At 48.4% G+C, this 27,326-nt stretch overlaps 1 protein-coding gene across 5 annotated transcripts in view; it reads left to right on the plus strand.

Annotated features, from left to right (window-relative positions):
* Positions 1-27,326, plus strand: part of Slc39a11 (solute carrier family 39 member 11) — a 416,239-nt gene that overhangs the window by 317,212 nt on the left and 71,701 nt on the right. The window lies entirely within an intron of this gene.

Consider the following 27,326-nt stretch of genomic DNA (forward strand, 5'->3'; position numbering starts at 1 on the left):
CAGTGTGGGGATCCTTATTTACTGTATCATCCCCTCTTGTCTATTTTTTGTTTCCTTAAATTTCAGTCATCCGTGGTTGGTGGACGTTATCGTAGAGAATGGAAAATTAGACAAATGTCAAATGGGTTTTGTGTTGGGGAGATGGCTTGGTCAGTGAAGCGCTTGCTGGGCAAGCATGAGGACCTGAAGTCAGCCTTACAGATCCTCCATGAAGACAGCCACAGGAGCAGCATGCTCTGGAGATTCCAGCACTGGTGAGGCTGAGGCAGGAGGATCCCTGGAGTCACTGGCCATCCAGCCCAGCTGGATCAGTGAGCTCCAGGTTCAGTGAGAGACCCCGCCTCAAAACAAGGTAGAGAGGTTCTCGTTGCAGTAGGCTTTCCTCGGCCTGCCAGCCCATGTCTGTTCTCACGGGTGCTCTTGCTTTTTAACAAACCATCCGTTTATGTTCTATATCTACTTTAAACACCGTGACTTTATTTTCTCCTGGCAGTGGCTGAGGTTTTCACCTAAGCTGTTCTATGTTTTCTCTTAAACACTGCTAAAATTGTCCCTGAGTGGGGACCATTTGAGGACACCTGATGGATGCTCACCTCTAGTGTCCACACATACATATTCACAATGTGCCCACATGCACATGTGCATAAATGCACCCATGCACACACACACACTAGATTTTTAGCTCCATGCTTTTCTGGATAGCACGAATGAATCTTGCACCGTCCTGCTCCATCTTTCATGAGACACAAGTCATCTCTTTGTCCAGTGTATCCACACTGTATACACTACCTGCTCATTAGTAACTGTAGTTAGGGCGGTTATCAGCTTGATTGTTTCGGTAAAGCAATACTTGGATTCAAGAAAGCCGTATTTCACTGTATAAATTTACTTACATTGAGATTGCTACCGTCTGTGTTTGTCATTCTCAATCTCTTACTCTGCCTAGTTCATCATTTAAACACGATTCTAGATGCATGTGCAGAGAATATAGTTGAGAGGGCTGGACACCCTGATTGGCAGACGTCTGCTAGAAGGCTTGCCATGGGTCTCCAAGGATACTGAGAAATGACTTCACTGTGTGACAGACAACAGACTCTTTGTATGTAGGCATGGATAAGCCCAAATACTACTTTGCTTGGCCCTGGTCAGGGGACTGACTGAAGCTCTTAGCCCCTGAGGAGCTGCCATGAACTGTTGCATCTTTTTTTTTTTAAAGTGTGAATCATGTTGACCTGTAAAATACATGCACAGATGCTCACATACTTGCATGTGCATGTGTAATATAAAGTACTTATCATGTTATACTGTAACTCATCCTTTTTGTATCAGGGTTTTTTTTTTTAAATGTTCACTATCATGTGGGTATGCTGTGTGTGTGTGTGTGTGTGTGTGTGTGTGTGTGTGTGTGTGTGGTATGTATGCTGTCTACTTGTGTGTGTGCACACAGACATGCACATGGCATAGTGCGCATGTGCTGAGACAGCCTTGTAAATTGGATCTCTCCTTCTACCATGAGTTCCAGGTCAGACTCAGGTCCTCAGGCTTGTGGGGCAGTGCCCTTACCTGCTGAGCCATCTCGCCAGCACTCCCAAAATGAGTTCGGCATCAGGGTTGGGGTAAATGTCTTTTTGTTTGCTGAGCACTTGGCCAAGACAGTGTGCTGTCAGTACCCAGTGTGGAATAGAGGCTGTGTTGCCGGTAGGTATGAATGTGCATGGTTGGTCTCTGGCTATGCTGTGCCCCTCCCCCCGCCCCAGCATCTTTGTTCTGTTTGCTCAGCTTCCCAGTGTAAAGTGTGCTGTCCACCTTGTCTCTCCATTCCTCTCCCCTGTTGTTCATCTCTGTCACCTTCCTGCTCCCTCACCTCACATTTCCCAGCAAGGAAAGGTTGAAGGTGGAAGGCTTGACCAGCCAAAGATAAGAGTCAGACCATCACACCAGCCCAACCCCATGAAGAAGAGGCATTTCTAAGAATCTTGGACTGGGTTATTTAGAGCCCTTTCCTCCCCCCATGTGCATAGGGTGACCCCCAAGAGAAGTCTTCACATACCTGCCAACTGTCTTCCCTGGGTACTCCGATGGCAGCAAATGGCTTGGAGCCCATCACTATCAGGAGAAGGTCACAGGACACCTCATTTGCTAAAGGAGATGTGACTTCTAGGCTCCTCTGTCTCATTTATTGGTAAATAGTTTTCTAGTCTGACCAGCATCCTGCTGAACCAGTCTAAGGTGTTTCCTGCTGTCCAAGGCTGAACCAGAGTCTCCTGCCTATAACTCAGTGTGTAAGCCACAGTCCAGGGAAGTGAGGCTGATCTGTGTGCTCCCAGAGGAGGGATTTGCATTGCATCCTCTTAGTGTGGCACTGGAGAAAAATCACCCTGTGTTTGTCTCCTCTCTCTCTCTCTCTCTCTCTCTCTCTCTCTCTCTCTCTCTCTCTCTGTCTCTCGTTTCTTTCCCTTTCCTCTTGTTTCCTCCCCTTCTTGTTTCTTTTCCTTCTCATTCACTCATTCATTCATTCACTCATTCACCTTTACATGTATTCATTTGTCTAACCATCTAGTATTTTTTCAAGCCCATTTTACACCCTAAATTCTGTGCTCTCGGGGAGCTATAGCTTGCAACCGCCCTTGCCTTTCTGGAATCCAGTGTTTAAGAAGATGGACACACAGACAGCACCCTAAAAACTATAACTTAATCATTCATTGATAATGAACAATCAGTTCATTGTTACAGTGTCTAGTCTCAAGCTGCAGAAACCTGGTCTGCTGTGCCCACTGAGCCATCTAGCAGGTGATCTTGTCTTTATGAACTAGGAGGATGTGGTGGCTTTAAAGAAAAGTCCATGGGGTGGCGGGGGTAACTCATTGGTAACATGGTTACCAGGCAAACATGAGGACCTGGGCGAACATGGGTTCGATGCCCAGAATCAACTAGGTGCCATGGTGGTGTGGCTCTGCAGCGGAGACAGATCTCCAAGGCTCACTCCCTTGGGTTTCTCCTTCACAAGAAATTGCCTGCAGCTTTGTAAGCAGATCTTTAGCTTTGAGGCCGAGTGGAAGCTGGACTTAAGCCAGCAGCCACAGGAATGAGTTGAGAATAGATCTCCAAGCCCTAGTCCAGGCTCGTGGAGGAAGGCAAGCCACTCAGCCCTATGGCGGCTGCCACATGAGAGAAGCTGGGGTCTAACCTCTCAGCCTCCACTGCCCTCGAGTCTTGGGCCTCACTGTGAACTTATCCAGTCTTGTTGTTATAAATCGTTATAAACCACTAAAGTGCAGGCGTCAATGTGTTTATTAGGCAGGACTACCTGATACAGGGTAAAGTCCTCCGTATCTGCTTGTCTGAAAATGGCCTTTGTTGTAAGTAAGTTCACTTTGGACTGGCGGTCTGCATACAGAGTTCTTCCGCACAGCTGGGAAGCTTCTCCTAGCTGAATCTTAAAAGGCCTTTACCCATCAAACCCAGCACAGTGATACTGAAGAGGCAGATGTCCCCAGTGTCTTTCTTCCCTGTTGCAGCCCGAGCTGGCCCACGCTTGGGGGCCAAAATGTCACGGGCTGCTCTGTCAGTGTTGGGACCCGCACTGCCAAAAGCCTTGGGCTCTAAATTGTTAGAGCCTGCACTGCCCCCAAGCTGCTTCTGTCCACGGGTAGGGGTTCAGCAAGGGAGAGAGTGAGGATGGATGAGAGGAATGGAGACCAGACAGAGTGTGATTCAATCCCGTTTATTCTTCAGTCTCTCTTCTTCTCTCCAAGTCCCAAGTCTTGAGTTCCTAGTCCCTAGTTCCTAGTCCCTAGTGCCTCCAAGTTCCAAGTTACTTCTTCCAAGTGTTAAGTGCCTAATACCTAATACTTAACTCCAAGTTGTATTCCTGAGTGCCTAATAATCTGTTGCTTTCTTCTGTCTGCCTCTCACCTTTTATATGTCTCACTTCTAAGCCATGCCTCTAAGTCACACCTCTAAGTCATACCCTTGGGTCTTATCTCTAAATCTGATCTCTAAGTCATGCCCTTAAGTCACACACCTTTAAGTCTCACACACCCAAGGGAAGATCCTGGGTATCTAAAACAAGATGTTATCAGAGTGTGCTCAGCTGTTGTAGGCTAATGTAATCAAGTCTCTGGTCAGGGTATATGGCTCAAGATGGCTGCAAGGGTGATAGCCGCCTTCTGTCGACTCCCCACACTTCCCCAGCCCCAAACTATAGATACCACATGAGATAGTAAATTAGTGTTGTTTGCTATTTGCTGGCATTTGTTATGCAGCCTCAGATGCAGCATCCAGAGGAGACATCTGGATGGAGTCTGGAGGGAGAGAGGGAACGGAGTAGGAGATGAGGTGAGATGCATTTCCAAACAGTTCAGACAGGAGCCCCCAAACCACGATGGAGTGTGCTGAGATTCAGAGACAGAATGGAGGCCCGTGCCTCTGGCAGCAGAAAAGAAAAGGAACAAAAGCTGAGATGCCACTGGGATGGACCAGACAGTGGACAAGGCACCCAGAGTGTGGGCACAAGACTATGCTTGAGTGATGGGGGATTTCGGCAGGAGAACCACTTAGCATACCGTCACTCAGCTGGAAGGATGATCATCTGGGCCCCATCTGAAGAGGGAGTAGCCCATGCTAGACCTTCCTGTCCATGCCTACCTTGTGGGACTAATGGGGTCTACCCTGTTCTCCAAGGCTGTGGTACTTTCTCTCAGGCATGCCTGACACATAAGAGACAGGGTGGGAGAGTTTGCAGTACTGACTTGTTAGGATAGGCCTAGGGCCACAGTTCACAGAGGTGTGTGTGTGTGTGTGTGTGTGTGTGTGTGTGTGTGTGTGTGTACATGCGTACATGCATAACAGACAGAGAGACTGTAGTGCCTTCTCTTGCACAATCCCGTCTTGTTCTGTCACCTGGGAATCTGCACATCTGGGGATTCCTGGGGAATGTGTGCGCCGTACCTGTAGAATCAGTGAATTAGTAGAAAGATTTGTGAATGGGGGAACTCACCTTTGAGCTTGGTGTGCCAGAGTGATTTGTGGACTTAGTCCCAGAGTTTTGTTTGCAACATTTTTATTTTCTTATTCCCTCTTCGTAACGGTCGAGCTGCCCCACGTTGGACGTCCAAACTGTAACGGCCTGCTCTGTATCGCAGGTCCGGGTCTAGTGAGAGAGAGTGTGGGCCAAGCGACATGAAGAATGGAGACAAGACAAAGGGTCTGATCAAGTCTCAAGTCTCTTTTATTGTGTCTCTCTCTTCTTTATTGTCTCTCTCATTGTCTCCCGTATTCTTTCTATTGAAGGGAAATCTGGGGTATTTATACACTTTTGTCACATGCCTTGTAGTCATGTGGATACCAACGTGCCTTACAGGTGTGGATATGATGTAAGCCTTACAGGCATCTATAGCGTAGATAGCACGTGCACCGTGCACCTTGCAGGCTTGGATACCACATGTGCCTTACAGGCATGTATGGCGTGGATAGCACGCGCACCTCATGCCTTGCAGGCGTGGATATCACGTGCGCCTTGCATCTGGGGGCAGTAGACAGCAAAACAAAATATGTGGGATATCAGAGTGTGCTTCAGCTGTTGTAGGCTGTTGAAAAACAAGTCTCACATCAGGGTATATGGCTTGAGACGGCTGCAAAGCTGATAGCCGCTTTCTGCTAAAAATCGGCTCTCAACACCTCTTCTCTTTTCTTCTCTTCTGCCTCTTATTCCCCTTCCCCACCCTGCCTTTTTAAAAGAAAGATCTCATGTGACCCAGACTGTCCCTAAAACTCATTGTGTAACCAAGGATGACCTGGAACTTCAGATCTTCTTCCCTCTACCTCCAGAGTGCTAGGGTTACTCGCTACAGAGTGCGCCACCCACCGTGCCTACTTTATTTGATGCTAGAAATCCGCCAGTGGGCCTCATCAGCACCCATCCTCCTTCCTTCTGTTCAGTGTCTCACTAACTTTGCCAGTTAATGCTACTTGAATTTGGAAAAGTCCTTTTCTTTACAAAAAGAATCTTGGTAATCTTTCCTTAGAAGTGGTTAGGAGTGTGTTCAAGGTGGAGCACCTCTCCAATGAGGGAGACTTTATCTCCCACAGGCATCCATCCTGAGGTGCAGGAGGCTGCAGGCTGCAGTTCTGGTCTAAGGCATGGCTCCCTCTCCCTGCTTTCTCTCTATTCCCTGCTTCTCCAGTTCACTCGCATGATATTTCACATATTTGCTTTTGAATTTGATATTCAGCAACCAGGATGTCGTCTTCATCCTTAGCCAAAAACCCCCTGTGATGATCCCAGCACGGAGGCTGGTAGACCAGACTCCTCTGGACATATGGGAAACCTCACCGTTAAGCACCTCCCAACGGTTTAGTCGATAGAAAGGGAAGAATGTTAGCCTCAAGCCTTCCATTGTGTAGCTATAGAAATGCAGCTTCCTGTCTTAGTTTTCTGTTGCTAGAACAAAACACCTGAGACTGATGGGCTTATGAAGAAAATAGGGGTTTCATCTTGTTGCACTTAGCTTATACAGCTGGAGAGCCAAGAGAGTCCAAGAACATGGCACCAGCATCTTCATGGCTTCTGGTGAGGGCTTTGGGACAGGTGGAATCATAATGGAGGTAGCATACGTGACAGTGGTCAGCAAGCTTATGAAGAGGCGGACACTGTACTGGGTGACCTTGCTTCATGCCAACCAACTTTCAGAATAATGAGTCATGACGATAAAAGGTACTCTGCGTGTTACCAGAAGAGAAAACGTAAAAACCATCATCACTTCCCTACAAACACAGTGACCTGGATGCAAGACGCACTCGTGCCATAGTGGCACACATGTTATGGAAGTAACCAACAACGTGGTTGGTTGGATTGAAGGTCCACTCCGTGAGACAGAATCCATATCTAAACTGGCCAAGAACCTGACACTAGATAGGTTATGGGGTAAAACTATTATCTTCCAAAAGGAACACTAAAATGACCCTTAGTGACATCTTTTTGTACTCATGGATCAGAACACAACTCAGTCCTCACCAGAGAAGCAGCTTTTTGCAGTAGATGGCAATTAACACAGAGACCCACAGTTGGACAATGTGCAGAGAGTGACAGACTTTGGAGCACTCGTCTCAAAGCGTGTGGGAGGTGACTTCATGAATCTAATTTCTTCACCCTGGCTCCTAAGGAAAGCATTAACTCATTCTTCTTTTTCTTCATTCATTCATTCATTCATTTATTCATTCATTCCTCTTTTTTCTTTTTCCTTTCTTTCTTTCTTTCTTTTTTTTTCTTTTTTTGGAAGTATCTCTTTGTTATGTAGCCATGGCTGTCCTGGAACTCTTGAACTCACAGAAATCCATCTGCCTCTGCTGAGATTAAAGGTGTGTGCCACCATGCCCGGCCTTTAATTCATTCTTAATGGTAGAGTCACCATGACTTAATAATATTTAGAAGGTTACCACCTTTTGACCCTGTCAGAAAACCCATTTCAGTGTGAATTTTGAGGTGACAAGCCATGCCCACATCACGACACTCCCTTGCACACAACACACACATTTTGTCTTTTTCAGTCCTGGGTAGTAAGTGGGTTTCCGTTTTTACTGTATCATGGATGCTGATTTCCCTCTTCTGAGTCTTCTACAGTCTGCTGGGTCTCAGTAAACCAATAAAAGTCAGACAATTCATGTATGCGTGTAACCTCAGCACTCAGAAGTCTGAGGCAGGAGGATTGCTGCTAGTTCAAAGTCAGTACTAGGTCCACAAGGGTTATATAGCAAGGCCATCTAAAAAAAAAAAAACCAAAACAAACAATAAATAAATAAGTAAGCAAATAACTTTATTAGATAAAAAGCCAAAGTAAAGTTAAATGGTCTATACAAACATTTCCAGGTTTGCCAGATCAGACACAGAAGGTGAAAGTCTGGGATATACAAATTATTCTTCCAGCCCAGTGGGAGGCAGGTCTTGGCCCATCTCCCCAGCTGTTCATGCTCCATCCAGGGCTGGACATCCAGACCTTCAGAGAACTCCCTGTGGAATGGGGTTCCCTGCTCCCTGAGGGACAAGCGGTTCTTATTTAGAAGCCTCACAGAAACCTTGGCCTTTCATCAGATGGAGGTTTGATGTATGGGCTACCCAGTCTTGCCCGCACAGTGGGGGGCGGATGGGAGCTTGCTGAAGTGAACTGAAGGGTAGAAGTCTGGTTCTGTCTATTATCTTCCCTGTAATAGGGCTGCTCCACGGGGTTCCTCACCTTGGTGACAATTCATTTCCTCTCATCTCTGATCACAAGATCAGGCTGGCCTCATCTGCCTTCGGTCCCAAGTTCTGCTGAAAGTTGAGTTGGAGGAAGTCTGTCCTCCATGGCTCCTCCATGACTCCTCCCGGTGGTGCCCAGTCTAGGTGCAAATGACTGTGACAAACGCAGAGTGAACTGTGTGGCCCAGGGCAGAGTAAAGCATTATCTGCCTCCGGTGCCTTTCCTCAGGTGAGGGGCAGGAAAGTGAGATGATGACATCTGAGAACTCTGGGCTTAGTCACAGGAGAGTAATAATACCAGCATCAGTGAGAGCCAGCATGGGGGTATGGGTGGGGCTAGGGGTGAAATAGCTGGTACCGCACCTGCTGCTTGTGGCTGTGTTTCAGGGGCACACTGGGCACTGTTTGCCTGTCTTCTACTCCAGCCATGCTGGGTATCCTCCTGTGGTCCAGCCCCAATGTACAACATCCTCTTCCAGCATTTGGAATGAGACGCTGTCTCTGGTGATGCAAAGACTTGTGTTTAGTCAGGGTGAAGTTTATTCCCTTGGTACCTAGGATGGACTGAGGCAAGCACTGCTTTTTTGTTTGGTTGGTTTTTGGTTGGGCTAAGGTTTGGCCGTTGTGACAAAGGGTCCCCCTCCTGCTCAAGAATATATGTGTTTATCATACTGAATATGATTGAAGAAAAGATCGGTTTTGCTCACGCCTATAATCTGAGCACTTGGAAAGCTGAAGCAGGAGGATTGCTATGAGTTCCAACCTGAGCTACAGAGTGAGACCCTGTTTCAAAAACATGACTAAAAAGCAAGAAGGAAGGAGGAAAAAGAAAGTGGTGGGGGCGAAACTGGGGAGATGCTACATCATCAAGTGCTTGCTACATAACCAGGAGGACCATCTTCAGACCCTACGCACCTATGTCTTAAAAGGCGGAGTTTAGCATCTGACATCTCTCTGCTGGGTAAACAGCAACAGGCAGATCTCACTGGTCAGCCAGCCCAGCCAAATCAGTAGACTTCAGGGTAAATGAGAGACAGTCACAAACAAACAAAAACGGTGTCGAGCAATTGGGAAGGTCCCCGATGTTGACACCGGGTGTTTGAACACATATCACCAATGCAACGTAGGAGAGAAAAGGGTTTATTTTACCTTCTACTTCCAGAAGAAGTCCATCATCCAGCGAGTCAGGCAAGAACTCAAAGTGGGAGCCTGACCTCAAGCCTGCTTGCTCTTCTTCACAGCGTTATCTTTAATCAGGGAACTCGTGCACAGCAGACACCATGGAGGAATTCTGCTTTCTGGCTAGCTTGCAGACCTATGCTTGGCTAGCTTTTTTTACGTAGTCCAGGACCACTATCCAGGGAATGGTGCCACAGTGGGCTGGGGCCTCCTCCTCTACCAATTAACATGCATGGTGATCTCTCTGAGACATACCACTATGCAGTCTGATCGAGGGAATGCCCCCTCAGATGGCTTCCTGTTCAGGTGATTTCTAGGTTGTGTCAAATTGACAATTAAAACTAATGAGGACAGCATGGTGACTTTGGTAGTGTACTGTTTGGGATGGAGCAGGTATGGAGCTGCAAAGAATAGTTTGTCAGGACATGATTGGTTTTTTTATACATTCTTGATTTTCACTACCTCAGAAAGCGTTTATACCCCCTCAGGATTCTGTAAGCTTTGTGTCTGAACAAGGAATTGTCTAAATTACTAGGATAGTCTGTGAAAGGAATCCCGGCTATAGAACCCCAAGGACTTCGGTTTACAGAAAGAATTCTCTTAAATTCTCTTCAAGGTACGCCAGCAAAAGTGACTAGGAGCCAAGGACCTGAGTTTGGATCGTCAGTGCCCATGTAAAAGCCAGGCATGTGTGCCAGTGTGCAGCTGTAAGCCCAGTGCTGGTGAGGCAGTGACAGGAGGATACCGGAAGCTCCCTGGCCAGCCAGCTGAACCAGTGATTTCTAAGTTTAATTCCAGAACCTGTTTTAAAATGTAAGATGAAGAGAAAGTCGAGAAGATAGTTGATATCAACCTCTGACCTACATGTGCACGCTCACACACACACATACACACATATACATATACACCAACACACACAGACATACACACACACATACATATGTATATATATATATACACATATACACACATATATACATACATACACACAAACATGTACATATATTTACAACACATAGGTATGCCAAAATGGAGGAAAGGGAAGGAGTCGGGAGAGGGAGGGAAAGAAAGAGAGGAGGGCGAATCATAAATGATGATAGCACAATCCCTTCAGAACCTCTTGAGGTACATTTGTCCCAGTAACTTGATGCAGGTGGACTTTGCTGAACCTCTCTGCTGAGAAGCTGCCTCAGGGACCTCTGCCATACACCCACAGGTCACTTTCCCTGGCATCTTCACTTATTCCCACCTCCCTCCTGGATACGTATCTCGCTTCCTCCCTTTGTGGGAGGAAGGGGTCTGTGACAGATGTAGAAATCACTATGTAAACTCCTGGCCATCGAGGAATGTCCTGGTGCCTTCTAGTCATGAAAAGCACCTCAGATCCCATCCTGACATTTTTACCGCTTGGAAGCAGTTAAACATTTGGGGGCATGGTGAGGGGCCTCGTGCCGGTATCTAGGACAGCTTCTCTATCTTGACGGAAAGACAGGATGTGAGGTCTAAAATAAGACATGTGTAGGAGGGCATATAGCACATTGCCTTTGAAATCGGATTATATTTACAGTAAGATAAGAAGATAAATGTAAAATTCCGTTGGCATGGGCTGTGGGACAATTGTATGGAAGGATCGAAGGCATCTGCAGCTCCAGTGTTGACTAAGAATAGAATGTTCCATGGGCTCCTCTGATGCGTTCCAAGTCTTTGTTGAGGCTCTCCATATGCTTATGCATAGGTAGGGTGATGCTGTCATCAGATTCTGGCTCCCAGCTCCGGCCTCTTATTTTCCCATCTACAAGATAATACCACATGGTCTCCGCTTATGTCCGTGTGCTTATAGGAGTGGTATCTATGCATAAGTGTATGCTCAAGTGTAGAGGTACATGGGGGCGGGCAGAGGACAGCCTTGGCTGTCACTCTTTGGCTGCTGGTAGTCTATCTTGTTTGGAACAGACTCTAGGGGATCTGAGAGTGTGCCTGTTGACCAGCTCTAGGGATCTGCTGGTCATCTCCTCCCAAATACTGGGATTTCGAATATGTTCTACTGCATCCAAACTTAAAGAAAACCATGGCTTCTGAGGTACTGGAGTCATGCACTTTGTTGTATGAGCCATTTCTCTAACTCAGGAACTTGTGTTTCTTGGGATGCTTGTTAAATGGCCTGTGACACATAGTGGCTTTTGTAAGACAGAAGAATGTTTGTGTCCCCCGAGTATAATAAGTGCTTCAGTCTAGCTGCAAGGGAGGCAGGGTGTGAGCTTTTCTTTGACAGTCCTTGTCCAGCTAAAACTCCATTCCTGGGAAAGGGGGACAGAATGGCTGAAGAGGGACCCAGTCTCCCACATGCCGATGTTACTAGGATGCGTTATTTCTCTCAGCGCAGCAAAATACCTGACAAGCAGGCGCTCGAAGGGGAAAGTTCATAGTTCACGGCTTTAAAGTACAGGGCAGGGAAGGCACGGGTCTTGACTATGGGAGCATGAGGCTGCTTGCTCACATCTGGACAGATCGGGAAGCAGAGACAAGACAGGATGCGAGGCTGGACTACAAACCCCAAGGTCCCATCCCCACCTTCTACCAGTGACCCACTTTCTCCAGTGAAATTCTACTCCCTAAAGATTTCACAGTCTCTCAAATCAGCACCATGAGCCGAGGGCCTAAGTATTCACATGTGTGAGCACACTAGGAGGAGAGACATTTGGCGTTGGATCCATAACATGAGTTATCTGGATGGGGCGGAGGCAACACAGAGTGGGCAGAACTTGACTGTTTGATTCTCACGGGGAGCAGGAGAGAAGGGTAATAAAGCACCCCTCCCCCTTTCCAGCTTAGGAAACCAATGCTGGTCACAGGGGAAACAGGAAGTGCTTAATAAAGGCAGTAAATGAGTGGAAAAGAGGTCTGTGGTTGGGACGTGTTGCTAAGAGCCTCCTGGTGCTTCCATGGGAGACATAGTCAGCTCTTGAATTTGCACACCACAGGATGGACCTGGCCAGTGACCCGGAGAGAAGCAGCTTTAACTGGCTTAGTAGAGGACCCTCCCACACCGCCCTGACTCTGCTCCCCCCTTGGCTGGCTTCATTCACTTGGCTTTACTATTGAATAGCAAACACTATACGTTCCACGCCTCACGAAAAATAGACAGGACTCCTTACGGCTCTGGAGGCCCAGCTGACCAAGACATGGAGGCGGCAGATTCAATGTCTGGTTCATTTTTGCTGTGTCCTCACAGGATGGGAGGGGCCGTTGGGCTCAATTAGGCCACTTATAGGAAGGTGCTAAACTCATTCCTGAGAGGCCCATACTCCAACCAAAGCATCCCCTAGGCCCACCTCTTGTTAGCTTCACCATGGGGCTTAGAATTCCAGGGTGTGAATGTAGAGAGGAGACTGAACATTCAGCCCGCTGCACTGCCCTCCTGACACTCTGTTCCAGCCCCAGGCTGTGGTCCCTCCAACCGAGCTTCTCCCCTTCAGTCAAGAAGCCGTATCTTCTGATGATGCTGTTCTTCTATGAGTGGCAGCTCTTTGAAGAGTCCTTCTCTTCCCCTGGTCAGTTCCTCCACATCCTTTCCCATCCAAAGCAACCTTAGTGAGAGGGCCACATCCCATCAGAAGAACCTCTGTGACAAGGACCACATATCATTCCATTTTAGGTTCATGCACAGCTGAACAGAAGGACATAGGGTCCTCCTGAGTCTGGGGGACCTCCTTTGAAGCACAGGGTTTCCTTTCAGGAGAAGAAATGGATACCTGGTTTAACAAAACAAAAGTTGGCTGCAATACCCACAGGTGGAGAGGCAGCAGGCAGCAGATTCTTGTGAAAGGGTCTAGATGCCCTGTCACTATAGAATGATGCACTGGAGACCAGCTGAGGGCTGATTACACTCAACCCACTGGGAGGTGACAGGCGTCTCACCTGCTGTCAGTAGATGAACAAAGCAAGTTGAGAGGCACCTGAGGAAAGAAGACAGTCTGGGGTGGCACGTTAGCGTGGAGGATCAAGAGGTACATTAGCGTGAATGATTAAACACCAGGTTTGAATCAGTTGAATTTTGTAATCTTAGACAAAACAATGATTTCATCCCTGCAGGGCCAGTCGGGGAGAGAAGTGACTCTCAGAAAGGCAGAAAAGACATGGGTTCACTTTGAGACTGTTATATAAGGTAGGGTGTGTTTTGGGAGTCCACAAGATAGGCCAGAATTCACTTAAAGCTTTCCCTTTTTTGTTATGTTGACCGTGGTGCCACTTAGACACCCAGCTAGAGCTTGCGACTGTGACCCTCACTAGTCCATAGGTGGCTGGGGACCTGTGCAACTTCTTTCTGTAGGACCTTCACTGACAATTGAGACACTGGATGGGGAAGGATGAAAACGGTAAGGGCGTGGCCTCTTCTAGTGTCCATCCTGTGGTTCCCAAGAGGAAAACCAGTGCCACGATTCTGAACCAAATCTGCAGCAAGCTTTAATACAATACCGGCCAGGAGGGACTTTGCTCACGACCATGCCCTGGAATCCCCAGCTGAGTGGTGACAAGACATGTGTTGTAAGGGCTTTTAAAGACAAAACCATAAAGCCACTGTATTTTCCCATGTGGCATTGTTATTTTCCAAGAACTACAACTCCCAGCATTCCAGGAAGTTACATGTTCTGTGGGCAGGCGGGGCTTATAGGTTAACTTTGGCTCTTGCAGTAGGTATGGGTAAAGAGGTTTAACATTCATATGAGAGAGAAAACAGCCAGAGGCATCTGTCCAGATTGAACATGGCCATGAGAGGAAGGGGTGAGGGGGAGTGAGAGAGGAAGAGAAGAGAGAGGAAGCAAAGAGAGTACCTGGGAAGCCAGACCAAGGGGACAATGGACACCAAGCCAAAATGGCTGGCTTATGTAGGAGTCAAAGAAGCTCAGGGGCTCAAGAGGTTCAGGGTAGGGTGAGAAGTGCAAAGAAAAAGCCAGGACTCCAACAGGTATTGGCCAATGCCTAGAGAAACTGGCAACCAGAGTCTGCCTTGATATGTTAAACAGGTACCTCAGACATAGGTTAACAGAGGAGCAATGTGTCCCTTTTGCCAGAGATAAGGACAATGATCACTGTTAATAAGTAACAACTATCTTTTTTAAGTCTCTGAGAGAATGTTGGCTTTTGTCTAAATGCCAAACTTTGGGGAAAGGAATAATGTCTTGACACCTAGCACGGTAGATGGTACACACTGGTCTCAGATGGTAAAGAGCTTGTCATGTGCGCATGAGGTTTGGAGTTTGATTTTCCAAAACCCATGTGTAAAAGCTGGGCACGATCCAGTGCACTTTACCATCCCAGCCCTGCGGGTGTGGGGACAGGCCCTGGAGCTCCCTGGCCCAGCAGCCAACCCTGCCTAACTGGACAGCTCCAGGCCAATGAGAGACCCCACTTGCATAGAACACAGTCTGTGTGGCCTCCACCCACGTGTGTAATACGTGTGCCTACACATGCACACATACATGAACACGCACACACAAAGATACTTGGTGAAGTGGTGGGTGGTTCTTTTACCACCTTTCTCTGTTTCCCTTTACTGTATGTGGCAGAGTTGGGAGGAGAGGATCAGACTCTGATAGCTGCCATAACAAGTACTATAAACATGGCAGACGGGGGGTGAAACACCAAATCCAAGGTATCAGTAGAGCTTATCCCTTCTGGAGGTTCTAAGAGGGAACTGTGTATGCCTGTCCCCTGCGGGGACTCTTGGTAGTCCTTAGAGTTTTGGGCTTGCAGACACATCACTGCCAGCTCTGAGCTTGACTTCTCTGTATATCAGTGTCTGTTTCCTTGGCTTCCCTTTGAGAGACATATTGGATTTAAAGTCCACGATAAGCTGGGCTGATCTCATCTCAAGGTCCTTGCCTGTATTATATCTGCCAAGAGCCAAGTTTCTGTTCAGCTCATATTCGCAGAGACAAGGTTAGGCTTAGTGGGGAGAGCAGAGGGAGAAGAACCCACGGGGAATGAAGGAGCTTTTTTATCAATAGAATCCTTGGGATTTTTCCCCCTAATGGTGCCGGATGGAATGTGAAGTGGATCCTCAGGTCTGAAGCATCCATTCTCTGAAGACACCAGTGCGTTGTATCTAACGTTGCTAATAGCATCTCTCCAGCTACCACGTAAGCTCAGGCTAAAGGAGAAATGGCTAAAAGTAGAAATGGCTCAAGGTTAAAGCACTTGCCATGCACACTTGAAGACCAGAGTTCAGATCCAGAATCCGTGTAAAATGCTGAGATGCTGAGTGGGTGTGTGGCTCTCTTGTAATTCCAGCCTCAGAAAATGGAGGCAGGAGATCTCTCAGCCACCTGGTGAACAAGACCAGCCATGAGCGCTGGCTCTGAATGGAGACCCTGCTTCAATGAATAAAGTAGGAAAGCAATGGAGGGTGAGTCCTTGGCTCAACCTACTCTCCCACATGCACCCGCATAGGAGTGCACACACATGTTCACACACACATGCAAAAGCATGCATATACATATATGTAAACCACATACACATGTGAAAGCCTTCTCCCTGAGCTTCATGGGTTCCTGTCCTAATGGGAAGAGAGTACTCAAGACTTGACCCATGAAAGAGTTCCTTGGCCCTCAATTCAATTTACTCTTAGTTGCTGTCTAGCTACCAGGAATTCAGCCATCTCTTTCCTCATACTTCCTCAGGTTAGGGAAGCCACGATATCCGGGACATCAGCCTCCTGATAACAAGGAGAAAAGAAAGCAGATGCCCACATGCTAATGAGGTGGGTGGGAAACCAACCCACAGACGCCACATCTGCTTGCAGAGCAGCCGGGGTTGGCGCTAACAAGGACCTGACATCCTCTCCTGCTCCTCGATGACCTGGGCCACCACGGTTTTGTGTAGTCACCCACTAATGAATGTTTCCAAGACAATTCTGAATCATCGGTGCAAAAATTAAATAGGATTATGGATGCAGGACAATGCATATAACCCTTGGGAATGACTTCTAGCAACATAGGGGAATGCCGCCGTGGAGTGACAAGGGCCTTGGCAGTAGGAGAAAACAGACTAATTGGACTGCCCAGCTCCTCTGTGGCTCTGAGCCAACCCAGCAAGGCTGCGCTCACTGTGAGGATGTAGAGGTCAGGCCCAGCAGAACACAGGAAAGCAGGGAATGGGGGTGGGGTGGGTGTGGATGGCTGATGACTGCTTCCCCAGCAGAGCTGAGCCTCTGTGGTATCCCCCTGTGAAGCAACTGTTCTAACATTAAGTCCCAGTAGGCCGAACATGACAGCTACACAAAGCTGTGGTGTCTCAGAATTCTCTGTGACCATTGTGTTTGCTCCCCAGGGCTCCCACAGCAAAGGGTCACCCAGCAGGCCACCCGCTGGGTGACTCAAAGCAACAGAGACACCTTGCCTTCAGGCGCTAGATTCTAGAAGCCTGAGATGAAGGTGTCTGCAGGGCCAGGGTCCCTCTGAAGCCTCTCTGAAGGGCTCATCCTTGACCCTCTCTGTTCTTGGTGGCTGTCATCAGTCCCTGGGGTACTCATGAGCAACTCATGGCATCCCCACCCACCCATATCTTCCTCTGACCTCCCTGTGTTCCTCTGGATCACCACCTCCTCTTGTAAGGACTCCGGCACTGGATTTAACCCACCTTACTCCTGTTAAGCCTTCCCTTAGTGAATTTAGTCTACTAAGATTATTTCCAGAGAACTGGAAAGAGGCTTGCAAGCACACAGATCTGAGTTTGATTCCCCAGAACCCACATTTTAAAAGATGGGCATGGTGGCACATACTTGTGATCCTGGCTCTGAAGATATAGAGACAGGGGGGAATTACCAGTTCAGACACAATTTTGAGGGGGACTATATTCAATCCAGGGCATTACTCCCTGATGTGATGTACAATTTTTTGAGATGAAACCTTGCCAAATGGGCCATGTGATGTGTTTATAAAGAGATATGGGATATGTTCTATGGGTGTGTGGTGAGGTATGGAGGAAGGGGATGTCTCAGCGGGTCCATGCCAAGGCACCCCTTCCCCCTGAGGGACCAGCCACACTCTATTTTATAGTATAGAATAGAGTTTATTCGGGGCACGGGGAGGGGAGTTAAGATGGTAGTAGAGACAGAGAAAGGGGGAGAGAGTAGAGAAGCAGAGGCCGGCCATGAGCATGTGGAGAGAGGGGGAAGGAAAGGGGGAAGGGGCGAGGGGACAAAGGGATCAAGAGATCAAGAGAGAGCAAGAGAGAGAGGAGGGGCAAGCAGCCCCTTTTATAGTGGGCCAGGTCGACCTGACTGTTGCCAGGTAACTGGTGGTGGAGTTTAGACAGAATGTTAACACCATGCCCACCCTATCTCCCAAGACCTTGTGAGCCTTGTCATGACTGCACTCACTCACAGCAGGTAGCACACCCTGCCCATGCGCACTTTAGACTGTAGATCCTCAGAACCTTGCTCATTCTCACAGTACCCAGGTCAGCTTAGAGGAGAGAGGGAAGTCGGAGGCTGGAGAGATGGTCCAGTCTGAAAGTGCCACTTGTGCAGCAGGAGGACCTGAGTTTATCCCCATGTTTACAAAAGAAAAAGCTTACTGTGGTAGAGAATGTTTGCTCACAGCTCTGGGGAGATGGAGACAGGCCGGCGTCTGGAACTGGTTGGCTGGCTAACCTTGCCAGTAGGTGGCGAGAGACCCTATTATAAACAAACAGACAAAGAAACAAACAGGGAAAAAAAAAGGTGGACATCTCCTGAACAGTGACATCTTTGTTTGGCCTCCAGTCTGTCCCTCTCCATCACCATCTCTCCGCTCCACCCACCCCACACACAACACAAACTTGAAGTTGACGGAAGCTGCATGTCGATCAGCTGCTCAGGGAAACCTCCAAGCCTGCACCTGGAGTCCGTCCGTGCGTTGAGGCTGATGGACATCAGGTAGACCCCCACTTTAGCATGGACCAGGGAGCCATGCTAGGAGCCATAGCTTCAGCAGACAGCTCCCAAGCACTCAGGTTCTACCTGTAAAATGGAGCAGGTGAGAAGTTCTTTGGGATGCCACTGTGAGACTGAATTAGGCCACTGGTAGCACCCCCTCTCCTGTGTGTAGCCACTGTGGTATCACAGCTTGTTTCCTGGTCTTGCTCTATAGATTTCCCATGTGCGATTCCAGATAGTTTAGACTTGGGAAGTGTAAAGCAGAGGGGATGGAGAGGGGATAGGAATGGACACAACAACCTGAGGGTTTCTCCGTGGAATCAGAGCATCTGCCTGCGTGGCGTGGGCTCCGTGTGGACCCCCTCTGGCCGTGCCTCCTCTCCACCATCTGGTACTTGCAAGCTCCTGTCCCGGCCAGCTGCCTGCCATCCCATCTCCCTCCAGCAGGGGGTCTGGCAAATCTTGCAGGTCCAGGGTTTTCATCAGATGAGGCTAAACTAGGGACCGGGGATAAGTGGCAGGTCTGTGAGATCTGCCTGGAAAAAAATCAGGTTCATAAATGTCACGGAGGCCATTTAGGGAAGCTTGGGGCAGACGCAGGAGAGGAGTTGTACGCAGCCCACATTGGCTCAGAAATATCCACAAGATGGAAAAACCAGGCCGTCACCAAGCCCTGCACAGCAGAAGAGAAAGAGCTCGGGGTTCCGTTCAGATCCACCTTGGTTCTGTGATGGGTTTAATCCAGCCCCTGGGCTTAAAAGGGAAATGGCTTGGTCCTCCAAGGCTGGCCCTAAGAGGCAGCTCGCATTCTGTCTCTGCTGCCTGGCCAGTATGATTCGAGTTGTTTGCCACCTGGCCATGATAGGCTGCCACCTCTGAAGCCATTGGCCAGAGTAAATCTTCTCTCCTTCCTAGTCACAATGATACACAGATCTGACTAACATGAGAACCAAGCAGCCTTGGCCTCCGCACTGTCTCTGCCAGTTCTCTGGGTTTGCTAATCCCTTTGAAAGCTCTTTGGTTTTTGAACCACATGCTCTGGCTTCCAGAAAGCAGAAACACCCCCTGTTCCAGATACCCGCTGTGGTCCCCACAGTCCCCACCAGTCACAAGCTCCTTGGGGAAGGTCAATATTTGAGTCTCCGGCTCATGCCTACCTCTTCTTGACATGCACGCCTGCCCAATGTCAAGCTCAGACTTTTTTTTTTTTTTTAAAGCCTTACAGATCAGTGAAAATCAAATTATTCAAATGCCGTTTTAATGGTTAGGGTGGTCTCCCAGACCAACCTGCGCTTTTGAGCATGCTACAGAAGACAAATGCACTGTGATATCCATGTGTGCATGTGTGCCTGTGAGTGTGTGTGTGTGTGTGTGTGTGTGTGTTAGAGGAACATAAGCTGGTCTCTGTGTATGAAAGAACAGTTCGCGGTTCGGTGTGCCTCTCTCAAGGTGAAGTTTTAGGACAATCCTATTAGTAAGAAGCTGCTTTCACCCAACCCTTTCAAATCCACACTCACCAGTAATATTTGTTTCTGTTTCACCTTCCCCCCTCCCGTCTTTTTTGCTGACCTTTTCTTCTCATTCGATACATTCATGTCATTCCTTCACGCTTTGTTCCCTACATACCTGCCAAGAGCTAAACCCAAGCTGTGGGCAGTAGGTCTATTGTACCATCCATCAGCTCAGCCTTGAGATGTGGGCAGCCCGTCTGCTGTAACGCCACCAACCTAACTGGTAGGCAGCCTGTGACTCATGGGCATTTGCCTTCTCCTTCCATCGCTCCCTCAGCCCTGCCCAGGGGGGAATGGCCCCCTTCATCCTCTCCTTGTTCCACTAGGATAACAGACAGCATTCTCTCAAGGCGGGTCAGCCATTCTCCATGTGGGGCTTTTGAACATCCACTGTATGGCTTTCTGAGCCCCGGACACACAGAAACTTTCCAAGGTAGGGTCATGGTCACTAGCATCAAGCAATTTAGAAACAACACATAAAAATATGCAGGGAATTGTTTGTTTAGGTTTTTTTTTAATTTTGAAGTTTCCTTATACATATGTATTTCGTGTTGAGTATGTTCTCCCTCTCTACCCCTCCCTCATATCATTAGTCCCCTTTGTCCCCCTGGAAAGCAATATTTCTCCTTTCATACCACATATACAGACGTGATTTTACGCATTTACATAGAATCCAGGAACTACCCATAAGAGGTAATATGCAACATTTGCCTTTCTGAGATGAAGACAACGTTTCACACCTCTAAGTATAAAAGTTTCTGTTAATCCTGCTCCAAAAAACAAAGCCTCATGAAAAAAAAATATATAGATAATTAGGAGGCGGCAATGTCTGCTATAGTGGTAGGTCTGGAGGTTCTGGGGCCCCAAGAATCCCAGGAAGCCTGGGGACGCTGGGGATGTTTGAATCTACAGCCTGTGGGATAGTGTGGGACTCTTCTGTGTAAGGAAAAATACATGTAACAAAGTCTTCCCGTGGGTGGAGAGCCAGGAGTGGTCAAGGTCACTTTTACAATGACCAAAGCTAGTTCTGCCGAGCCCTTCTGAACGTGGATCCCCACTGAAGGCTTGTTGCCAGCCCTCCCTGCACCCACTCTGTTGGAAAGGGCTCAAGGGTGCACGGAGAGCCCCCTGGCAACAGCCTTCCCTCTCGGGTGTGCCAATCATACTAGACAGCATGAAAAGAGACCTGCTTTCTTTGTTTTAGCCAAGAAGGGCATGGCGGGGTGAACGGCAGAGAGCCCCTTGATTGTCCTCCTGGAAGGTCACGTGGACTGGCTCTGGGTGTCATGGCCCTTTTCACATGGTCGACATCTCTGTCTCAGCTGACTGGTTTATTGCACTTTTTAAATGAACACGGTGTCAGGTGTTACTCCTTGACTGTTTGACATCTGAAAGATAAAATGATAAAATTGCTGTCTGTAAACAACACATTGATTTCCCCCCCCCCCCCCCGTCTTCCTTTCTGTAGTGCCGTTGGCCTCGCCATGACTGATACTTAGTGCAGTAGTCTTAGTTTATTGGGCTCCGTTTCCAGTGTGCTTTATTGCCCGCTGGCATGTTATTCTCCTTGATGGCATCTGGCATGTAAACAGATAAGGTCTCCCTCCACCAGACCGTGGAGCCTGAGCTCAGGGCCCTCTCCTACAAGGTGTGCCTGGAGGACCTGCCTGGCTCTAGCTCCCGTTTCTTCTTCTGGTTCATTCTTACAGTACCTTGAGTGACTCTCTCTGTGCACCTGGGCTTCTGGTTACCCATAGCTCCCTAAAAGGTGCTTTGGGGTACGTTTTTAAAGTACAGAGCAGAAGCCGCCATGTGTTGAGGACTAAATGATATCACCTGTTATTTCTAACACCATTAAGATCAATTATAGCCTAATTACCTACGTCTAATAACCCCTCATGGTTCACTCATGTGCAGAATGTGGGCAAGTAGCAACCGGCCTGCCTCTAACGTGCAGGCGGCCTGCAGGTGTTCTCTGTCAGTAAGAGCCTAATATACACGTGTTAAATGAACAGCATAGGCTGAAAACAAAAGTCTAAAAGAAGTTAGGGCCTTTTATTGCTTGTTCAAGTGGATGCTTTGCCCCACGGAGCAGTCATTGGGTGTGTTGTTTGTTTGGACAGCATGGTGGGTATCATCTCAGCTAAGAAACAGGTGCTAAGGAGGGCTTGGACACTGCGGCATTTACTGAGGGACACAGGGAGGGAACCAGAGGTTGGTGAGGTACAGTGCATGTCTGCCCCTTGAGAGGAGAAAGAGGAGGTCTGAAGCAGAAATGCCTGGACCACAGAACGGCTCTCAGTATGTTTTCACCAGGCCCAAGCGAGATAAATGGGCCTTTTCAGAGTGCTTTGTAAAATGGCGGTATAATGCGGTGGGGGAGAGCACCTCAGCAGGGCCAGCCAAGATGTTCCCCTAAGGAATCGCCACCATGTGACAGGCCTAGTTCACTGGGAGAAGGGAGGAGACCTGGAAAATGGGGACAGAGAAGGACAAAAAGAGAGAGGGTGGAAGACAGGAAGAGGCCAGCCGGGGAACATGTGAGGAAGAGAGGGAGAGGGAGAGGGAGAGGGAGAGAGAGAGAGAGAGAGAGAGAGAGAGAGAGAGAGAGAGAGAGAGTGTTGGGGTGACTGAGCAGTCCTTATATGTCAGGTTGTCCTGCAGGCTGTGGCTAGGTAGCTGTTGGGCAGAGCCTAGTGGAATTATCTGTGAGCCAACACAGAGGAAGCCCACCTAGTATTTGAGAGAACCTGTGCTGGTCCTGCCATGCTTGCTGACTGGCCGCTGGGTTGTGAGGTGTGGTGCTGGGTGCTGAGGGACCACACCTGAAGGCTGGAGGACCTGCCACAGACAGGACATGGACTCTGTCCTGGCACAGGCCGTGTTGTGGTTTAAATGTGGTACAGGGTCACAAGCAGGATGAAGGTCCATCACACATCACAGGACACTCACTGTCCCCGCAGACTGAGTGCTAGCTTCTTATTGCACACCGAGATGAGATGTGCTGAAGAGGTTGAGGCAGGAGAATCACCAGAAAGACAACTTGTCAGGTGCAAAGTTAGCTATTTCCCTGTAAGAATAGCTTCCTGGAACAGCCTGAATACATCAGCAGTTCCCTGTAGGTAAACAAGGAGACCGGTGCTGGGAGACTGGGTGATGTCTGACTTCCACCAGCAGCATTGCTGCCATTTTGCCTATACTCTGTCCTTTCTTGTCACCTAAGATCGTCATCTCTTGGTCTCCTTCCTATACCTGTTTATGATGGTTTGTTTATGCTCAGACCAGGGAATGGCGCTATTAGAAGGTATGGCCCTGATGGAGTAGGTGTGGCCTTGTTGAAGTAGGTGTGGCCCTGTTGGAGTGGGTGCGGCCTTGTTAGAGTAGGTGTGTCTCTGTGGGTGTGGCTTTAAGACCCTTGTCCTAGCTTCCTGGAGGTCAGTATTCTGCTAGCAGCCTTCAGATGAAGATGTAGAACTCTCAGCTCCTCCTGCACCATGCCTGCCTGGATGCTGCCATGACCCTGCCTTGATGATAATGGACTGAACCTCTGAACCTGTAAGCCAGCCCCAATTAAATGTTGTCCTTATAAGACTTGCCTTGGTCATGGTGTCTATTCACAGCAGTAAAACCCTAACTAAGACACTATTCATCTATATTTTTTTGAGACACAGTCTCTCCCTGATCCTGGAACTCACTGATTCAGCTTAGCAATGAGCACCAGGGAACCTCCAGCCTCCACCACCGAAGCACTGGGCTTAGATGTTTACCAAGCACCTGGGTTTTATGCTGGGACTGGAGATCCAAACTCAGGTCTTTATACTTCCATAGCGGGCAGTTACCGCCTGAGCCTTTCACCAACCTGGAGAAACTTTGTTATCTATCATCTGGCTTGGTCACCTACCTGCCTCCGTTTTCTGATGTAGAGGCTGCCAGGGACCTTTGACCCTTAGTGATACATGAGGTCAGAGAGCTGAAGTCACCAGGGACCAGTTTCCTTATTTGCATCTCACCTTCTGCACAAAAGCTCATGGTCCAGTTGATTGATAGTTCCTAGCGGCTTGGTGATCTCTACCCCTATTCTGACTGTGTTTGCAAATAATCGCCACTGTGCTGGCCCCTGGAGGAGCTGAGACAGGCTGGCCATCTGAGTGCTGCGTGGGCTTTTAAAGCTTATAAAAAAAAAAAAAACCCCAAGTTTTCCATTATCTTTCTCTCCCTGCATTGTGTTAGTTATGAGTCAAATGGCCTTTGTTGGATATGGGGAAAATAAATCTGTCTTTGGGGTACCTTAAAATGCAGAGATAAAAATGACAAATGTGTTCTTATTGGCTTAAACCGCCTTGTGGTTGACCTGATTTCACTGCAAGGACTAGCACTGGTGACTTCATTTGGATTCCAGAAGGAAAGAAAACAGCCCAGCTCTGGTGGGCAGAGCTCTCTGGACCTTCTGGTTATGGTTCTCAGCATGCCATTGATGGCAATCCCTGCCAGCCTGAGCTGATCCCACTCTCTCCGGGGAACATCCCCCTTTCTGGCTTGTGTATAGAGATACTGGGTAAAGTTTCCATCCCCACCAGAGATCCTGAGTCCTCCACCTGTTGTGTTTTATAAAAAGATAAGGAGAGAAGGAATTTGTTTGGTGGAGGTACAAGGTAAGGTATAGGGTAAGGGGGTGCATCTGTGGGCCCATGCTGAGGGGAGGGGAGTTGAGAGAAAGGCAGAGAGAGAGAGAGAGAGAGAGAGAGAGAGAGAGAGAGAGAGAGAGAAGAAGAAGAAGAAGAAGAAGAGGAGGAGGAGGAGGAGGAGGAGGAGGAGGAGGAGGAGGAGGAGGAGGAGGAGGAGGACGAGAGGCTGGCCACGAGCATATAGAGAGGAGGAAGGGGAATGGGGAGAGAGGGAGCAGGAGCAAGAAGACAGAGCAAGAGCAAGAAGGAAAGAGAGTGAGGAGGGTCCAAGCAGACCCTTTTATAGTGAGTCAGGCACACCTGGCTGTTGCCAGGTAACTGTGGGCAAGGCCAACACCACTTTTACCCTTCTCTCTCTCTCTCTCTCTCTCTCTCTCTCTCTCTCTCTCTCTCTCTTTCTTTCTCTCTCTCATTGCTGCACCGCACATTATAGGTGTGTATCACTTCTGTCAGGTGTGGGATAAGACATCGTCAACTCTGGAGCTTGGTACATAGGACCCCCCCCATCCAGTATCTGCAGTATTTATACCAGCCCCACCCATCACTCTGTCCAGCCATGAGTTGTCTCTTCATTTGCGGAAGCTCTCCTTATAGCATGAGACAGAGGCCACCCACCCAGGCCTCCTTGGGAGAAAGGGGTTTATTGAAGGGGTCTGTGGTGTCTGGGAGCACAGGAAGGAGTGCCAGGTGGAGTCGTGCTCACCTGTGGTCCTGGCTGCTCTAGAGGCAAACAGAAGCAGCACTTGAGTCCAGCAGATCTGATGGCTTACCTCACTGTGTGAAGCCTCGGTGTGGTAATCTCCGAGGACGAGGGAGACCATCAGGTGGCCTAGACAGAGGTGGACTTGCCAAAGTCAGAGAACTGTGGAGGGAAGCCTGCCATCCCCCAAGCCATCCAGAACCCCTACTATAGGTCCCCACCAACAGGATCTTGGTTCAGCTATGGATGAACCAAGCGAATCTAACGACAGGAAGCATTATTCTTGACATGCGCTGGAGCCTGGCAAGCACTGAAGGTCTCTGCCTCTGCCTCTACTCCCTGCATTACCAGCGGCAAGCCTGGGGTTTGAAAATTCCAGAGGATGGCCCCATCACCCCCTCTCCTATGAGGTCATCCTTAAAGGCAGCCCCTCTCTTAGCTGCTTGTAACTTCTGAGCCTCATCTGAAGGATTCAGAGAGGGAGAGAGAGAAAGGACCAGGAAAATGTGGTGTGTCTGAGTCTGGTTAGTGACCCCACTGTACTTTGAATTCTTTGAATTCTAATGATGAACCATGTAACACCATAGTACCATCTTGAAAGAAAATAGGCCCTGGACCCACATGATGGTGAATAAACCAAGTGCTGCTTTCTTAAGGTAGAAGAGGATGAGATAGGCAGCAGACGGTAATCACATTGGCCTGGGTCTGGCAAGAGCTTCCTGGGACAAACACTCAGAGAGTGAAACTGGGCTATAGGCAGAGGACCTATATTTGCCTTAATGGTGGATGGATGGGGCACTGATCTTCAACCTCTGTCTGGAGAATCTCCTTTAAGCCCTGCTTCAAAACAGAGATCTTACAGAAAGCTTATGGTTGCTCCTTCATGCAGAACTGGCCTCTCCATCCTGTCTCTTTCTCCAGAACCCCCATGCTTCAGTGAGTCCTCAGCTCTGAGTCAGAGTCTGGTACCAAGGAGGCTCTTAATAATTTGTGAGTTGAATACCTGAGTACAACCCTGGGTTGAGTGGATTTTATTTTATTCGGTTTATGCAGATATAGCCTTGAGGTGGGGGAGGATGACTCTGAACAGCTCAGAAAGCTCTTAATTATCTGAGTTCTCTCAGGGAGCATCTCCCAAAACAAGTCCCCACAAAGAGCAGGCTTCACGAGGCGTTAACAGGTGCTATTTAATATAAGAGTCCTCTTGTCGAACACACTGGGGAGACAGAGCTCAGCAGGTTTCTTCACTGCTGGGGATCTGAGGCTGTGGAATGTTCTGATGGGTTTTGACCCTTCAAGAGAACAGTCAGGGTTTATAAACTCATTACGTCATGCTACATGAGATTTTTATCTTATGATTCGAAAATAATGGTTGTGTAGCCTAGGGATGTAGCTCAGAGAGAAAACATTTGCCTAGCATGCCTGAAGGTCTGTGTTTAATCCTCAATCCCTCCAAAAAACGGTTGTGGGGCAGAGGCACAACTCAGTGGTAGAGCATGCTCTTAGGATGCGCGAGCCCTGAGTTCAGTCTGCAGCATCGGTTTTTTTTTAAAAGTGGTCAATTGGGTATAACTTCATGTGACGAGCCCTAACATGGGCTACAGAACTCTTTTTAGTGTTTCTAGTTCACGGCAGTGTCTCCAGTGACCTCTAGTTGCCTTAGTTACCTCCTCATCCCTGAAAAACACCTGACAAGAGCAAAGTGAGAAAGAAAAGCTCATTTGGCTCCCAGTTGGAAGTGCTACAGTCCATCATGATGAGGAAGGTATGGGCTTGAAGCAGCTGGTCAAGTTGGGAAGCAGAGAGAGATGAATGCTGGTAGGATGGTAGGAAGGAGGGGGGGAGGGAGAGAGAGAGAGAGAGAAGCACAGAGAGAGACACAGAGTCAGAGAAAGACACACACAGAGACAGAGGTGACCAAGGGAGAGAGACAGAGAGAAGGAGAAAGGGATCCCAGGAGCCCAGCCCATGGAGTGGTGTTGGGATCATTTAAGGTAGATATTCCCACCTCAGCCTAATCTAGAAACCTCCTCAAAGGCATGCCTGGAGGTTTGCTTCCACGGCAATTCTAAATCTTGATGAGTTGAAATCAAGATTT

Source organism: Arvicanthis niloticus, chromosome 6 (genome assembly GCF_011762505.2).
Source record: "Arvicanthis niloticus isolate mArvNil1 chromosome 6, mArvNil1.pat.X, whole genome shotgun sequence".
Classification (NCBI taxonomy): domain Eukaryota; kingdom Metazoa; phylum Chordata; class Mammalia; order Rodentia; family Muridae; genus Arvicanthis; species Arvicanthis niloticus.